Raw genomic sequence first — 17,135 nt, forward strand, 5'->3', positions numbered from 1 at the left:
TTTCACTTCACCACAAATGAGAAGCATCCATTGTTGTTGACATTTCGTTCATAAGTGTGTAATGTGAAAACAGAATAACTGACATGCACTAGTTGAATTTGTGCAATAAATAAAAGAATAACACCTTCTGATCCACTGTGTACAATGATCCACTGTGTACTACCTTCCCCTATATATATATATATATATATATATATATATATATATATATATAAAGACGTATGTATAAAGGTATGTAGGCCTTATGTGTATGTGTGTATATTTTCTAGCATAACTCTGGAACGCCTTGAGCAAATTCAATCCAACTTGGTACACGTATTACTTACAATGAGGAAACAAACACTATGAGCGAAAGATACCCCTTTCATCCCTAGGAGGGTCACAGAAGGATGACGTGTAAAAAATAGTGTATGTATGTATCTATATAGGTGTCCCGACAAAACGTACCAGCGACAAAACGTACCACTTGAATTTTCGCGACAAAACGTACCACCTTTGACGACCTGTCATAAATGACAACCTGTCATGGATTAATTAAAGCATTTCTGATATTTATTCCACGACAAAACGTACCACTTATATAAATTACAACCTGTCTTGAACTAATTAAAACATTTCGGATATTTAATCCGCGACAAAACGTACCACTTGAAGCTTTTTTTTTTCAGCGTGTTCACAGATTATTCTCCAGATCGAACAAACTTTTCTTAAAGGTTCTGTATGTGACAAACGTAACATTAAACACGTTTATCAGCGAGTAAGAGAACACGAGTCTTCCAAAATACATTAGACCAATGTGGGTGCTTACATATCTAACAAAAGAGAACATAATGTTAAAAAAAACTACTTCCTCATGAACAGGTAAAACAACGGCAGTATAAGGTTGAGAAGAACAGACAGGTAATGTATCGAGTTGTCAAAGTGCACAAACTCATTGGTAAAAGAGTGCTAATTTACAGAGGAAATGTAGCAGCCTATAAACTGAAAGACACAGCTATAGATCATGGAAACTTTTTGGATATTATTCCTTTCTTAAGCAAATTTGATCTTCCGCTTAAAAGTAATTTAGATAAGGTCACCGAGAAGAGTCATATACGAGGAAGTAAGCAGGATAGTGGTCGCATAACTTTTACTAAACACGGTGAACTTTGTTTTGAATGCTATCAGCACACTTATCAGAGAAGATATTTCGAAAGAAGTCTCTCAAGCTTCAACATTTTCTGTTCTATTAAACAATACTCAAGATATAGTAGTTTCAGGCCAGTGCTCTGTTGTTTTACGGTATGTTGTTAAAATGGTTGTTAAACAAAGTGTTGTTGTCATTGTAAAATGCATATCTACCACAGGCCAGTGTCCTTGCGGTTTACTGCTGGAAATTCTGCAGAAGTTGAACCTTGATATTAAGAAGTGTATCTGAAATTCAACCGATGGCTCAAGTAACATGCAAGGACAATATTCGGATGTTTTAAATTCACCTATGATCAGTTACACGTGTGATTTAGTGATTTTGAGTTTAACGGCCCTTTTAGCAGCGAGGCTATATGAGAAAGGACATACTGATTTACGGGAAATCCGAAGCACATGAGCTCCCGCCGGAAATCGAACCCAGGTCTCCCACGAAAAGGCGCATACGCTAACTGCTTAACTACTAAGAAACTCAGTTACACGTGTGGTGTTACGCTTATATAATCATGTCATATGTGATCTGACAAAAAAATGCATTGATTCTGTGTCATTGTTCTGCTGAATGACTGTGCGATATTTATACATGAGTCTTATCAGTGAATGTACATTTGGAAGGTCAAATGTTAACAAAGGCGTCTTACAGTTATTGCGGAAACAAGATGGTAGAAAACACACTGTTTTTCAGAAAAAGTTTGGTCATTTTCCTAATCCAAAAAGTGCTTTGTATATAGAGTTGACCATAACAATTAAGAAAATTGCTTCGACAGAAAATATCAAACCAAAAACTAGGTGTAAAGCGAAAGGATATATAAAAGATCTTCTCAAGTTCAAAACAATTCGGACAGCAGAAATGTTCCTTAAGATATTTCAAGTGACGACCTCTCTGTCAAACTATCTCCAAATAGAGCGTGCTGCTAGTGTAGTCCTATGGATGGTGCAGACTACTCTGTTCCAACTGAAAGAGTAGAGAGATGATTTTGAATCCGTTAAGAATGCAGCATTAAGCTTTGCAGAATGGGCCAATAATAAATTTGAAGACTTAGAATGTGATTTCTTTTTTTCTATTGACCTATCGACAATTCGCCTTCAGAGATGGACAAAGATTTTTCCTGTGAATATGAAGATGAAGCTGCTTCTATCCAATGACCAGGTACTGCATCGAAGCATTCAACTCAATATTGGACATGGTAGTTTTGAGTATTTCTTCAAGATTCAAGAAGCAATGTACTTTATGGATTATTTGGACCCTAGCCACTTCAACCAAGTAACAGAACCTCCAGACGTGCCTTTCGATAAACTTACATATTTTCTGAAAAACTTCAGTTAAGAGGTTTCCAAGGATACTATAAATGTATTCTCTTGGGTTTTTGAAGGACGTGGATATCCTTGAAAGGCAGTCTTGATGACGAGCACAACCGAGGTAAAATGAATGTGCTGATGGTGCAAGTGACTCAGAATTAGGAGAAAATACATTTGTTTACAAGGAAAGCGAATGCAAAACGTGTTGCAAAATTGTCCAATGTGCTGCCTTTTTAATTTTGCAGAATTGTAATTTGTGCAGTAATACTTATCCAGGTTTCCAGCATACAAATTTTTATTGACTTTGCCCGTAACTCAGGTAACATGTGAAAGAAATTTTTCAAAATTCAAATTAACTGAAATACATTAAAAATAGGCTAACGAGTACCATGTCTCACGAACATTTGAAAACATTTATGTTGATGTCTATTGAAAAAGATTTATTAAAAAGTATTTCGAATGCAAAAGTGATAGATACAGTAGCATCAAAAACTAGTACACTAAAACATCTGCTAATTTTGTAATATAGTATAGGTTCTTCTTGAACTTCATATAATATTTTTGAACAATTCAGAATAATATACTGATGAAAGAATATCAGGTATTAATTGTCAGTTGCTAATACTATTGACTTACTGTAGAAAGAAAACTGTGCAATTGATTTGTGACATTGAGATGCTGGTGGCCCTTATGGAAGAAAGCGCCCGCACCCCTCTAATAATGCCTGTCCGTCTCTGGTCCAAAGCCTGGATAAAGTGTGATGGAAATCAGCAAATATTCAAATATTACATATGCAAGATTCTTGCTGGTCTTGGTCTGGCAAGAATCTTGCAGGTATGGTCTTGGTGTTGCGAGAATCTTGCAGGCATGGTCTTAGTCTTATCCTTAGTCTTAGTCTTGGTCTTGCATCGGTACTTTTCTCAGCACCAATCTGTTCAACTTTTAACCTTATTTTGGCCGATATATATATACTTATATGCCGTCCTATCAAGTGGTACGTTTTGTCGCCTGACATTATTTGATTTGATGGTTGATTGGAAGACTCTTCGCAAGTAGCCCTCCAGGCAAGTGGTACGTTTTGTCGCTTGTCATTATTTAAAGTGTTTTTAGAAAACCCTTCACAAGGAGCCCTCAGGGTAAGTGGTACGTTTTGTCGGTGGTACGTTTTGTCGCTAGTACACTTTGTCGCGTATTCCACACCTATCATCCCCAAGAGAGCCACAGAGGGATGACATATGCAAATAATCGAAAATGACTGATATTAGTGAGGAGAAGTTAAAAATAAAAAGTCACGGTGAGTATAACATGAACAAAGAATAGATTCAGTCGAGATAACCGGGTAATCAAACGTTGAAATGAGCATTGTATGGGGAGTTGGGGGATTTAAATATTTTCACAATCTTCGTCATCCTGTGCGAATGACTAGCATTTTAGCTAGTATAAAACGGAAGGCAATGGCTCCGAATTTTACTCTAAGGAATAACAGCGATAAGGACTCTGAGGAGTTTCAATTATAGACAGATTTCCATTTTATTCAAGTTCCGGTTTCTACAAGTACCACTGGATATACACTTCCTCTTCTGAATGGCTTGTGGTAGGCACATACACTTGAATCACTTGTAGTGTATATCTCTAGGAGAGTTTGACTACAAGCCTTGCTACTCGACTAGATATACTATCTACCTCAAGGACCTTGTTTTTCAATTTTTCGTTGATAAGAAATCTCACTCCGCCGATCTTGCCACATTCTGATCCTCTGTAGTAGAATAAGTGTCCGTTCTTCAATTCGCTTAATTCTTCTCCCTTTCTTCTTACTTCGCTCAATCCGACGATCTCCCAGTTGATTTTCTGTAGCTCTTCTTCCAGCTCCTGGAATCTTGTTTCTGAAGCCAGGGATCTTGAATTGTATGTAGCAATTGTCAGTTTTAAATGGTAACCTAGTCCGTAACTCCGGGGATTCTTAGCACCCTCTGCCTGCATGTGATTCTGAACGTTGCCTTGCCCAGACACACTTCTGCTTCCAGAGAATGAGGGTCTTGGCTTACTGTGTCCTATGATGATTGTTTAAAGAAGTTGGAGGTATTTGGCAAAAATCACCGTGCCGGTCAGGCATGTTGGTGATAGCCCTCCCTGTTCGCCTTCCTATCATTACGGAAACCTGTAAGTTTCACCGTAGACAAGAAGTTACCAGTCTGCACCACTAGGAGGTACGGGTAGGACATAAGTGGCTAACCCGGGCGGTTCCATACATCGTCGACTAATTCTCAGCGTGCGGGTCTTCTTCCGGTTTACTACTAGACACCATTTCGCACATTATATATATATATATATATATATATATATATATATATATATATATATATATATATATATATATATATATATATATATATATATATATATATAGAGAGAGAGAGAGAGAGAGAGAGAGAGAGAGAGAGGGTACGTCATTTATAATGTCCAACCTTGATAACAGAAAAACGAGAAGAGGGAGGGAAGCGAAACCTTGCATGAAGAAACTGTAGGAAGGGTGACACCTAGCCACGTATTGGTTAATATCATCGGATGAAAAGTGTTGCCAACACTCAACACAAAGTTGTATTTTTTTTTAAATAGCACTACGTTAAGTTATTACAAATTTTAAGTCTACATACAAATCGAAAACAAACAATACCACTTTTATTGTTCAGTGTTTCAAACTAAGGATGCTATAGTATCACAAAAATCCAGAAACTTCCCAATTTCGGAGGCCTCTAGAACAGTAAGGACGCAAGTGAGACGGATGGTGCATCGCACATCGAAAGCAAATTAGTATCGAATACTATGGTCAGCATATGATGTATTTCTATCAAACAGAAGAAAAAAGCTACAATGAATTCAAAACTTGACTTTTTGCAAAGGGCTTTGTTTCGAAAAAGAGCTGAGATAAGTATCACATCTAATTACGTAGATTATTTTCAAAAGATGTAATAATCATAATGCCGTTTACAGCAATTTGGGTGGCGTGTTGTTTGCAACGGTGTTGTTTGCCACGACTCGATTTTCGAGTTGTTTGCCACGAAGTATTTGCATTCCGATCTTATCATATCTTATTATCGTGAAAATTTACACACATCTAGAGTAAGAGGAAGGGTTGCCAGGCACCTCTGTTTTTGATCCTCTGGAACAAGTGGTAAATGTTCTCGCCTTTGGGACGAGAGAGGTCTCATTAGAGTCACTGTTGAAAGAGACTCAAAACAAACATCAAACAAGTGACATTAAACAAAACAAGAGACATTAAACTCAAAACAAATGAACACAGAACATCATTAATATCACAATAACTTAATAAATTGATATAATTGCATTTTCTCTTCTAACGGAGTTTTAATATTATCTCCTGTTGTATAATTTTCTGTTTTCAATTTCAATTACGCCCTACCACTGGCGCAAATCCCAGGGGGGACGAGGAGGACATGTCCCCTCCAATCTTGGAACTGAGGGGGACTGTCCCCCCAATAATCTGACAAAAAGTTCTTTTGGGGAAAGTGTGATGATTTGTGTCCGACTTCCACAAAGGAATGTAAGATGAAATTGATTTCTCTTGGCTTTTCCATTTTTTAAAAAAGAATCGTATTCTGTAGTATTTCAAACTGAACTTCGTGCTGTAGTGCGTTTAATAGTCTCATCAATATGTATTAATTCCACTTCCGCTACTTGGGCACAAATTGTAATAAATGCCAGAGGAGGATATGCCTCTCTCCTCATGCTGGAAAGTTGTCTCAGCTGTAGGCACGGGCACAAATTCCGGGGAAATGGGGAGACATTTCCCCCCCCAACATAGGAACTAGAGACTCTCCCAATAATCCGATTTGAAAAGTGCTTTTTGCAGATAAGTGTGATGATTTGTGTCCGACTGCCACAAAGGAAAGTGAAATGAAGTTTGTTTCTCTTGGCTTTTCCATTTTTAATGAAAATGAAGGCGTGCAACTGTGTGTGACGTAACCTGATATGAAATCTTATCTCCTCCTCTCCCCTAGGCCCTAGCACGGGAAGAGTATAGAATATCCAATGTCAGTAGAACCCATCTTTTCAGTAAATGCGTATTTAATCTATTTGTAGTATCAGCCTAGGCATCTACTCATGCTTCGTAAGCTAACTACCTCTGTAGCCTATGGAACCCGGAGGTTCAATGCTGCGTTCACAAAAGCTCTCCACTGACTTCTATCCTTAACCAACTGGATCCAGTTTCTACTTTGTATTCCTATTTTTACGAGAGCCATCTTAATATTGTCTTCCCATCTGCGCCTAGATCTTCCTAATAGTCGTTTTCCGATTTGTCTTACCGCTAACACTTTGAAAGCGTTCCTACTTTCTTCCATCCTGGCTATATGTCCTGCCCACCTAAGCCTCTTAGACTTGATGACCCTAACTATGTTTGATAAGCAGTATAATTTACGTAGTTCCTCGTTATGAAGTTTCCCATTCCCATTCCTCTTGGGTCCGAATATTCGTCTGAGCATTTTGTTCTCAGATACTTTACGTCTATGTTCTTCTCTCAGAATAAGCGACCATTCCTCAACAGAATTCGCGACGACAAGAGATTTTGAACTGAATAATAACACGAATTTCCTGTTTTTAGTCGACATTTAATTTCTTCGTGAATAGGATTTTCGTCCGTTAATATTGATCCTAGATATTTTAAAGTATCCACTCTATCAAAAGTATTATTTAATATTTTAACGCATTCATAATTTCCCGTATTACGGTCCCGACGCACTTTCATGTATTTAGTTTTCTCTGCATTTACTTCTAAACCCTTGTCCCTGCAAGCGTTTAATAACACCTCTGCATTTCTTTCTATTGTTCTCCTATCATCTATTAAATTTACATCATCAGCGTACGCATAACCTGGTGAACACCGTTCAGCTCTAGGCCCTGGTTGTTGTCTTTGATTTTCCTTGTACCGTATTCCAGGACAAAGTTGAATAATAATGGCGACAACGCATCTCCTTGTTTCAGGCCATTCTCGACGTCAAAGCTCGTGGACAAAAATTTTCCTATCCGGACTTTATTTTGGGATTTATTTAAACATACTTTAATTGATCTAATTAGCTTTTCCGGCATTCCAAATTCTGTAAGAACGTTGTACAATGTTTCTCTCCTAACCTAGTCGTAAGCCTATCTAAAATCAATAAATAGTTGATGTACCGGGCTACTGTATTCCCACTTCTTTTCGAGTATTTGGCGAATGGTAAATATTTGGTCGATAGTTGATCGATTTCTTCTAAATCCACACTGATAATCTCCAATAATTTCATCTGCGTATGGGGTCAATCTTGCTAATAGAATGTTCGAAAGGATTTTATAGGATGTTGACAGAAGAGAGATGCCTCGATAATTATTACAGTCAGTTTTGTCGCCTTTCTTGTGGATTGAAACAATGATTGATTCTTTCCACTCTTGTGGCAATTCTTCCTTGTTGTAGATAAGGAGAATGAGTCTGTGTATCTTGTTCACAATTTTTCGCCTCCAGCTAAAATTAACTCAGGCGGAATTTCGTTTACACCCGGAGATTTGTGTTTCCTTAATTTCTTTATAGCGATTTCTACTTCTATTCGGTTGGGTTCTGGAATATACGGTTCTGCGGTGAGTATCTCCCTTTCTCCACGCACATTTGTTTTTGACTGGGTGTTAAGCAAATCGTCAAAGAAATCTTTCCATCTATTTAAAATGCTATCTGTATCAGTGAAAACTGTTCCATCAGCTTTCTTTAATGTATAAGCACGAGGTTGATAGCCTTCCTTAAATCCGTTGATCTCTTTATACATGTCTCGAATGTTTTTATTTTTACTATTATTTTCAAGTTCTTAAATTTTAGCTTTCAAAAAATCGCGTTTCTTTGTTTGGAAGTTTCCCGCCTGATATTAGGGATGGTATCGAGACGAGACGAGACGAGACTTTGTACAGTCTCGGTCTCGTCTCGGTTGATAAATAACGGTCTCGGTCTCGTCTCGAGTAAAAAATCACCGTCTCGGTCTCGGTCTCGTCTCGGTCAACAGATGCTTGTCTCGATCTCGGTCTCGGTCTCGAGTACCAAGTCTCGGTCTCGTCTCGAAAGTCTCGAAAGTCTCGAAATAAATAGTGTGAAATTCAAATAGTGAAAGTATTATTCTCGTACAGTCTGTCGTTTCCGCTTATTTTTTCCTTTCATTTTGAATTAAAATTATGGTATGGTGTACCTCTTCATAGCTAATTTGCTTGTGCTAATGCTTTCCATGCGCGTATTCCAGGTTCAATGATCAGTGGGTATATCACCCTAAAACCCTAATAGTATCCATATTTCACTTTCAGCAATAGACTTTGTCTCATATAGCCTCAGTACTGCATATACAATTAAACTTTATTAAATTAACTCCAGTACTACACAGTAGTTTATTTCCTTCCTTTGAATCAGAATTGTTCAATACCTCCTAACGGATAACGCAACACATAGAAGCACGAATGTATTTAATCGTACCGAAATTGAAACTTTACAATTTCTAATTTATTATTCAATACATTCTGTTTTGGCTGTCATTTTACAAACAGAACATAACTTTCATTATCTTAACAAATAGGGCAAATTATTACTATAATATACGTATTTTGTTTGAAATTGTTGAAATACTTTATTACCATTTCACATCTCCGTATTTAATTGACACTTTATAACACGAACGTCCTAAACCTTGTGGTTGGAGCTACTACACTCATATTTGCTATGTGAGGTCTCGAGTTGGATCACAAAACAAGTTAGATTCAAAGTCCGATGTTTCGCATAATTCGCGTCTCATGTTAAGTGCATTCTGTTTCTTATACAAGTTCATAAGATCGTAATGCATACGTAAGCACATATCCAATGCCGTAACATAATCTTATTCCTGAGCTCTCAACGGTGCATGCAATCTTTATTCGAGAAAACTAATCTTGCGTTCATTACGTTGAAATTTTATATTGATTAAAAATTACTTGCGAAACATGGACATACATATTATATAAGTATATAGGTAATTCGAGTTGTCTGTATCTATTTTTTCTCACTCGCCAAAAGAAGTGATTCTTAACTTTCTAGTTATATTTTATATTAATTTTCGTAGTTTTGCTGCAACATGATGTATTGAATAGTCAAAACTACTTTTTTCGCTCTATGACTCTCATTAAATTTTGGATCCATTTTTACCCTACCTTACCTAGTAAAAGTTAGACTATATATACCGTATAGTCTTAGTTGAGGAACCTGTTTTTCGCTTATGTAAAATTACGAAATTATGACTTGGTTTAGTTTACATCCGAGGTTGAGATATAATAAAATCATCACCATCATCATAATCAACTATTATCAATCCATTGCTGGATGAAGGTCTTCCCAAGTCTCCACAACTATCTAACTTGGGCAATTCTTTTCTAGATTACTCCACAGTGGCTCTTGATTTCGTCACACCTTCTTGTATGCGGAGGTTTCCTAGGCTGTTTTTGTCTTGTGGTGTCCAGTCTAGAATTGTTTTCGTCCGTCGATCATAATATCTTCTTGCAATACGTCCAGCACATTTTCCAGCTCATATTAAATTATTTCATTAGCATCATCAGTATTCATTTCTATATATTTGGGCTACAAATAGTTCGAATTCGCTACTTTTGGAGTACAGACACGCTACTTTTTAATCTTTGGATCTGACAACACTGACTGAATTATTTAAATCAACATAATGTGAGAACCCCCATTTGGTCTAGCGACTAGCACTCTTGATTTTGATTCGCGTGGTCTCGAGTTCGATTTCCGGTAGGGGTAAAGTTGAACGACCGAAGTGGTTCGGAATCCACTATAATCATTAGCTCCACGTCTCCTTTAGCCACTCTAGCGTAACTGTGGGACGTTAAACTAAAACAAAACAAAAGAAAAGCGAACACTGTGTATTACTAACTGTAAGTCCTTGAATAATTGCATATAGCTATTTGGTATGGATAGAGTTTGAGGTGATCGGTGATCAAACTAAAGCAAGTGAAATGTAATTAGTGTGTAATTAAAACTTTTAATTAAGCACGGTCTTAATCTAAAGTGTACACCAGGCCTAAGGCTTAGGGGGAACAACTAGTGTTACTGAAAATGTATCAGTTACATTTAATTTCAGTTACAATTTCCATTTACATGTATTGCTGGAACGAAGACTTAAACATTAACATTACAAGTAGCCCAAAGACTATGAAAAACATCTCTTGAAAGAATTCTTGCACCACAAAACAAACACTATATAATGTATGGGCTACTGTGGTTTTGTTAAATAACTAAATTAGAAATATGTAATACTTTGCGTAGCGCAATTTGAGAAAATACAACTTTATTTTGCTTTTAGCAACATTGTTTATCTAGTGATATAGTGATATTGCAGAGTATCTAGAAGAATTTCCCAACTTGGTACAAAATTTCAGCATTTTTAATATATATATCGCAGGTCATAGAGGAGGGCTATAGGGACTATATCCCCCTTTAATGCTAAGGTATACACTGGATAAAATGGGTTTCAATCCTACTTTCTTTACACTGGATAAAGCAGCAAACCATGGCTTAGCCCCTCCCTTGGTCATATACTGGGTCCGCGGCTATATATATCTATATCTATATCTATATCTATCTATCTATCTATCTATCTATCTATCTATCTATCTATCTATCTATCTATATATATATATATATATATATATATATATATATATATATATATATATATATATATATATACAGGATGGCCCATTTTAATCTTTCCACGGAGATATCTCGAAAATGGTTGAACATAAATGAATCGAACAAAAACTCAAATAGGAAATGCCATAGGGCACACCAAATGGTGTTTTCGTGGCGCTTCCCGGAGCCGCCCTTCATGGGGTACCAGGGCCAAACTTTAAAATTTTAAATGGAAACATGGGGCGAGTAATACCTCGTTCCATAGATCTTTAAAAAGTTAAAAGCGTTGTAGCAAAAGATTTTTCATATTGATCACCGTATTCAAGATGGCCGCCAAGACATGGTGCCTGTATCTGATAAAACGTCCAGTACCACTAATATGAAAACAGTTGGAGAACAAACACTCAGAAAGTGATACAGGAAAGGCATGGGGCGCGTCGAGCAATGTTCTCGCAGTACTCCCACGGCTGCCTTTCAAGGGGGCCAAACTTAGAAATTTTGAACCGAAATATGGGTCAAGTGATACGTTGTTGGATAAATTTTGAAACACTAGACAGTATTGTATCAAAAGATTTTTCATATGGGTCACCGTTTTCAAAATGACCGCCAAGACATGGTACCTGTATCAGATAAAACGTCCAGTACCACTAGACCCCTTACATGAAAATAGTTGGAGATAAATGAACATAATAAAACTCGTATAGGAAAGCACAGAGGAGGGTATTTATCATTCCACGGCTCGAGTATAATGCAACGGAGAAAAAGATTATTAAATTATAATTAACATGATGCAAATAGGAAACGCACACCGAAATCATAGAAAATTATCTTTCCCATCTCTGTCCGTAAGTGGGTGAAGCGGAAATGAATAGAAAAATCTCAAATGAGAACCTCACTTTTATTTGCAATAGATATGGTTTGTCTGAAGCACTTGTGTGTACAAATGACTGGTACTATAATGAATAAAAATAAAGTGAAATAAGATGAAATTCAAGTTTAACAACATTTTTCCCGCCCCTTCGCCCCTGATAATTTAATAATTTAACGCAATGCGTGAAAGATTTTTGGGACATATCTGCATCAGTATGTACCGTTTTGTTACTAAGGATCACAACTGAAAAACTGTTGAAAGTTATTCGGAATGTAACTGTGGACATCTCAGTGAAACTCATATTCTATCACATGCAAGAAGACATAGAAGAAAAATAAGAGAACCAATATCATGCAGATGACTGTTGAACAAAACCAACGTTTGTAAACATTGGTCTAAAATTGCATTGTTCGACAAATTGGTTTCGCATTTCAGTTGATTCATTTTTGCATCAAACCATTGCCCGCAATCAAAATGGAAGGTACCATTTAACAAGAATTTTACGTACTTTATCCCATTACAGAGACATTTATCTCTTATAAAAACCCATTTCAAATAACTTTGTTTCGTAGATACAATTTGCAAAAACTAAGGCTCTCATTTGCAATTTCACCGATCCTTCCCGCTTCACTCACTTACGGAGTGAGGTTAGGATAAATTTCTGGGAGTTAGATTTCTTCCTTTCCATTATGTCACTTTCACTCTAATCATCTCTTCAACTGTTGCAACATTCCCGAGATACAGAATGATAAATACCCTCTGTGATTTCCCATTCGAATATTTGTGCGGTGTTTTCATATTAGTGATACTGGACGTTTTACCTGATACAGGTACCATGTCTTGGTGGTCATTTTGAAAACGGTGACCCATATGAACGATCTTTTGCAACAGGGCTATTTAGTTTTTAAAGATATGTTGAATGCGGTATTGCCCACCCCATGTTTCCATTTACAATTTTGAGGTTGCGCCCTGGGGCTCCATGAAGGGTGGCCAGGGGAGCCTCCGCGACAACATCAAACGATGTCCCACATGACATTTTCCATTTGAGTTTTTGTTCGGTTCATTTATGTTCAACCGTTTTCATATTAGTGGTACTGCACATTTTACTGTATCTGATAGAGGCAACATGTCTTGTCGGCCATTTTGAATACAGTGCCCGATATGAAAGATCTTTTGCCACAACGCTTTTTAGTTTTTCAAGGTCTATCGGGACGAGGTACCACTCACCCCTTGCTTCAATTTAAAATTGAAGTTGGGCTCCCGGGAACCTATGCACCGCGACCATATATATATATATATATATATATATATATATATATATATATATATATATATATATATATAGAGAGAGAGAGAGAGAATTCTATCTGCATCAGCAGTGGATTTTGTTTCCGGAGAGGCTTGAGGAACGAGTAAGAAACATTTGCGTTATACGTGCAATGCAAAAAATGATCACAAATTTATTTCGGTAGGGGTTTAAGCCCGATAACCACCCCCTAAATACGCCAATGTGCATCAGTCAACCGTTGTCATATTATCTAACACAGCAACGAAACAAATTTTGAGTGAAGGCAATTTTAGTATCTATCAATATCAATATTCGAGACGAGACCGAGATTTTCGAGACTGACCTAAGTCTCGTCTCGGTCTCATCTCGATTTATAGAGGTCTGTCTCGGTCTCGGTCTCGTCTCGGTATTTAAAAGTACGTCTCGGTCTCGGTCTCGTCTCGGTATATAAAAGTCCGTCTCGGTCTCGGTCTCGTCTCGATAATTCGAGACGAGACCGAGACGAGACCGAGACTAGTCTCGGTCTCGGTACCATCCCTACCTGATATCGACGAAATTTTGTGTAGTTATTTCATTCGGATTTTTTAGCCAACATAATTTTGCCTGTTTTCTCTTCTCTGCTAGATCGAACCATGGTTTGTTCCTACGTATTTCCGTGTACCAATTTTACTTTTGAGAGAGGATGCTTCGTAAGCAAAGAAAAGAATTCAAATGCTGGAATATTTTTCTCCATAATCTTAAGGTTACATCTGTTAACTAAAGAGTATATGACATGCGTCAGATTTCTGTAACGATTCATGTAGTGTTATTGAGATTATCATCATTTTGCTCAAACAGTATTGTTGCGTCATACATAATTGATATTCTTTCTTCATAGTTTTGGGGAAGTCATTTATATTATTATATTATTATAAAACAATTTTAACGTTGATCTTTGTGGATGCCTAATTAGAAATATACCAATTATAAATATGCGTGTATTCAGATTTAAGAATGTGTTCACGGCAGTGATTTGTAATACTGATATGAACAACTACTTTACCTACATCACCTAATATATAATATACTCCACAACAGTTGATCAAATTCATCTACCGTAATATGAGTTTCATCTCCCTTCTCTAGAATAAGGCGTACTTAGTATTTTGTTTCGAGGGGCTATGCCCAACACAAGGAAGGAAGTCGGAGTGCAATTGCCCATCTGAGTTTGAGAATTAAATATATTTTAATTTATGCATAAATTGAAGTTATAGTGGCAAGAATTGCAGACCGATAAATCCTATATATGATATGATACAAAAACTTATGAGTGAATCTAACCCTTTACTCTATTCATACAAGAAAAAGGAAGCATCCTCTTGGCCTTCCTAACTTCCTTGACTAATTATTCCCCCGGTTTGATTTTCTTTAATTCAAATATTCCCTTCTTTTAAAAATAACTAAACGATATATTTTTTTCCTTTATTATAATAACTAAAGTCCTGTCATGTTGATATCCGCGCATGTTGGTGTGGAACACCAGTTTCGCTTATCAACTCCTCTTAGTTTTGGTGTTACTGATGACGGCCGACTTAAATCACAACTGACAACGGTCGATAAAGTATGATAGGCGAAATGAAAGAAAATAACGTCCAGAAAAAGAAACAGAAAAGTAGAAAGGACGAAAGAAAGAACAAAAGAACGCAGTTCTTACATGGAATGAAATTTGACAAATACAGTATTATTTCTGAACAAAGAGCATAAGAAAATAGAAAGTCAATTGCATTCTTAGAAATGGTAAGAAGGATTATTGTTGTACGTGGAATGCGAAAAACTAACAAATTTATTTCGGAGGGGGGGGGACTTGAGCCCGATAGCCTCATAAATACGCCACTGAAGACAATTCTGCTCCTCTGATTCTTCACAGCATTGTTTTTCAACTTCATAAATATTTTGAACATCGCTTATATGTATATATATATATATATATATATATATATGAGAACGGTCTTACTCGTCCCAACCAATGTTGAAGACAGATTTGCGCCGATGCGTCCTACCCTTATGCCGTGTAAGCTAAAGGATATGGTAATGATAAGAATGAATGAAAAATAGTGTAATGAAGAAAATGGGAGGAAGAAGAACTCCGAAAAACCTCAGACACACTGTGTTTGTCCACCACAGAATCCACTTCGCGCGAGGAAATTCTGAAGTTCAGGAAACACAAATATAACATCAATTTATAATTTTTATTGTGAAGATCCGAGAAAGTAGCTGCACAGAGACTGACTTATATACTTGTTTCTCTTTGACAAAATTACAACTGAAGTCATCAGAGTAGATTGTAATTAATTTCTTAATTGTGACACTGTCATCCAAAGTGTTTACTCTGAGAATTGCTTGGAAAGTCAAGTAAATACATCTCTTTTCTGTACACCGAGAATCCACCTGAGATACGATCTTGTGTACGATTACATCAAAAAGCCAATATTTTAAATTGTTCTTCTCTGATTTCTTCTCGGAGTGGTTCAGTATCAAATGCGGGATTCAATTTCTTACATTGATATGATCTAGATTTTATCTTCAAACGGCCGGAAGAATTAATGGTTGTAACTTAGAGAAATGTAACCTACCCGTTTCTTCTGCCATAGTTTTATAGTCTTAAATCGTACACAGGGTTCCCTTGTGGCTATGTGGATAGCGTACGCGCCTTTGGTATGGGAGACCCGGGTTCGATTACCGGCGGAAACTCATGTGTATCGGAAACTATGTTAAGTTGTAGGCCCAAGGCTCATAGTCTTCTGCTGAATGTGATGCTTAACTCAAATCCACTCCAATTCGTGTACATTCCATCTTGTTTCAGAAATGCTATGGAGGGATTGCCGACCCTTGTATTTTAATAATCTCTGTGGGACAGATTTGATTTTCAGTCTTAGCGTCCCGTTCATCATCGAGGCTATATGAGAGGTGGACTTACAATTAAACGTGGAATCCGAACCAAATAAGCTCCCGCCAAGAATCGAACCTGGGTCCCTACGCTAACCGCTCATCCACTAGGGAGCTCTTTGTGTGGACTTGAAAATACCCCAGTAACTATACATAAGTCACTAAATTTTTGTATTACCAATAGACTAAATTTTTCTCCTTTCACCAAAGGTGTTTAAAAGATCGTTAAATCTAGAGATGCAAAAAAGCCGGCTTTTTTGAATCGATAGTTTTTTTCACATAAAAGCCGGCTTTTTTGGAAAAAAACCGAGAATTTTGGAAATTTTGGCTTTTTTCATTTTCATGATTTTTCTATCCAAATAGCTTTCTTATAGTATATTCTATATTTAGATAAGATTTCCACGACCTGAATGCCATATTTAGCTCTGTAATTCACCATCAAGATGGATGGATCACATATTTTACGCATTAAAGCTAACATGAAGAATGTTGTATTTGAGGGCAATTTTACAGGTTATTTAACTTTATTTTAACTTTTGAGTTATCGACATTTTTTTCTTCTCTAGGTCATTTTAGTTTGTCATCCGTGTTTCATTTCTAAGAGCTTAGTACTCCAGCTTCTAGTACGAAAGTTAAACTTACGTTTTTCTATATATCCGTCAAAGCATACGTTTTTCAATATGTCCGTCAAACCGTATTTCCACATTTCTGTTATACTGTAGTTGTGCAATGATTTAGCAATAATTTTCCAGATACAACCTTGAATACCAATTTATACAAATAATCAGTAGCGGATTTAGAAAAGTACTTTGGGAGGGGTTTCTCTGATTGTTTCGTTTTCTAAAAAGTCCTAATTTTATTTGGGA

The sequence above is a fragment of the Thermobia domestica genome, chromosome 14 (genome assembly GCF_964235325.1).
Source record: "Thermobia domestica chromosome 14, izTheDome1.hap1.1, whole genome shotgun sequence".
NCBI lineage: Eukaryota > Metazoa > Arthropoda > Insecta > Zygentoma > Lepismatidae > Thermobia > Thermobia domestica.